Consider the following 2,785-nt stretch of genomic DNA (forward strand, 5'->3'; position numbering starts at 1 on the left):
CTTGAAAGATACAAATTAACTAAGACATTTCAAGAAGAATCAGAAAATATAAGAAACTCTATATCAGTTAAAAACATTAAAATAATAATTAATAATTTTTCCACAAATAAGACATGGATATCTGCTCACACTACTTCTATTCTGCCTTTTATTAGAGTTGCTAGCTTGTGAAAAAATGCACATTAAGGAAATAAAAGGCATACAGAATAGAAAAGAAATAAACTCTTTTATTTACAGATCACAAGATTCAATATAAAATCCCAAAAAATCTACATAAAAAGCATCTCTACCACTAAGACATGAACTTAGGATGGTCACAGTGTACATGATCTCTCTGTGTATGTTTTTATATGAGTAGAAAAACTGAAATATGATATTTAGGGAAAAAGACAGCATTTATAGTAAATTGGAAAGATATATTGAAATGAAATTAACAAGAAGCATGTGAGCCCTCACACTGAAAATACAAGCAGTTTTGCTTTGAGAAATTAAAGAACAATTAAATTAATGGCTCAGCAATCCCTCTTCTGGATATGTAACCAAAAAATCTGAAAACATTTATCCATAAAGATGAATATGCTTTGATGTTCATTGCAGCTTTATTTACAGTGGCCAAGACATGGAAACAACCAGTGTCCTTCCATAGGTGATTGGATAAAGAAGATGTGGTATATATACACAATGGAATACTATTCTGCCATAAGAAAAGATAAAACAGTGCCATATACGACAACATGGATGGATCTTGAAAATATTATGCTAAGCGAAACAAGTCAAGCCGAAAAAGTCGAGAACCATATGATTTCACTGATATGTGGGCTATAAAACTGAAAGCAACAAAGGAACAAGACAAAAAAACGAAGAAACAAAAATTCATAGACAACAGACAATAGTTTAGTGGTTACCAGAGGGTAAGGGGGTGGGGGTGGTAGAAGAGGGTAAAAGGGATCAAATAGATGGTGATGGAAGGAGAACTGGCTCAGGTGGTGAACACACAATGTGATATATAAATGATGTATTACAGAATTGTACACCTGAAACCTGTGTAACTTTACTAACAATTTTCATCCCAATAAACTTTAATTTAAAAAATAAATAAATAAATAAATGGAAGTTTACACTATCTTGATGGACTGAAAGCCTCAATCATTAATATGTATAGAAATCTGAAAATAGGTCTATATTTTCCATATAATCTCAGTTAAAATACTAACACACATGTCTACACACAAGCTAATTAGAAAATTCATATGGCTTTTAAAATGATCCATAATAGCTGAAATAATCTCACAAAATAAAAATGTTGGAATAGTTATGTTATCCCACTTCAAAATTTAATTAAACTACAATTTTCAAGATAGTGTGACACTGGTGTCTGGACAGATAAATAGATCACTTGACCAGAACCTACAGTGCCTAAATGTACCTACACATTTAACATGGGTTTTCTTTTTTTGTTTTGTTTTACGAAGCCAAATATATATCTATCTACATTATGATCCAATAATTCCCTTTGTTGAGGTTATCCCTACCAAAATAAAGCATATATAAGTAAAATAATTACATATAAAATATTCTAGTAGTGTTATTATTAATTGCCAAAAAAAAGTGTAAATCAGTAAGAGCATAGATTAACAAATTCTGGTATGTTCAGAGTAGAATGTTATTTAGAGAGAAAGAACTAATGACTCATGCAATCACAGGCATGAATTAACATCATGCTAACATTATGTTAAGCAGGACAAGTTTGAAACAAAAAAGCACATAAAGTATGAATACATTTATATGAACTTGGAGAATTGACAAAATTAATATATTTTAATAGAATGAGAAGTGTGATTGTTTATAGAGGTTAAGATTAATTTGTAAAGTCAAAGAGGTACTTTCTGGGTTGGTGAAAATATTCCATATTGTGATATTTATCAAATCACATCAAATTGTACAATTAAAACATGAGTTATCACTGTTTGTAAATTTTACCTAAAATAGAAAAGCATCCAAAAAGTCCAAGTGAGGATGTAGAATAGCCATACTTTTCCAGTATCTAGTAAAATTGATCACACACTTACCTCTGTGACCTAGCATTTCCACACCTAGTTATTTATTCAAGAACTACAAATGCACACTCATATGTCCCCAAAAGATACATGAGAGATGTTCAAACTACTTTATTTATAATTGGCATAAACACAAAACAAGCCAAATAGTCATCAAAATGAAAATATAATACAGTTTCTCAAGAATGGCAATACTGACATTTTGGAGCAAAGAGTTATTAACATCTGTCATGGGAATTATCCTGTGCATTGTAGGATGTTTAGCAGCATCCTTGGCCTCTATCCAATAGGGATCACTAGTAACCCACAGTGATGACAACCAAAAATATCTCCAGACTTTCCCAAATATACCCTGAGGGTGGAAAATTACCCCCAGTTGAGAACCACTGGAAAAAACAAATATGGTATATTCATTCACTGAAATATTACTCAGTATTAATAAGGAATAAACTATTAATAAACACAATAACATGTGTGAATCTAAAACAAAGTAGTATGTTGGTAAATGTTTAGTAACTGCTCTCTAAAGTGAGGTAAGGAGAGGCTGATATGTACAATAGCATTTGTCAATTTTCACATTTTATACAACTATTTCAAACACTAGCTTTTGAGTGATATTAGATTGATATTTTTAGAGAGAAAATTTCTAATAATCAGGCTGTCCCAAATATATGGGAAGATGGTAGACCCTCATCAGTGAGTTTACAGATGCTGTTTGACAATTTATT

Source organism: Hipposideros armiger, unplaced genomic scaffold, assembly GCF_001890085.2.
Source record: "Hipposideros armiger isolate ML-2016 unplaced genomic scaffold, ASM189008v1 scaffold_977, whole genome shotgun sequence".
Classification (NCBI taxonomy): Eukaryota; Metazoa; Chordata; class Mammalia; order Chiroptera; family Hipposideridae; genus Hipposideros; species Hipposideros armiger.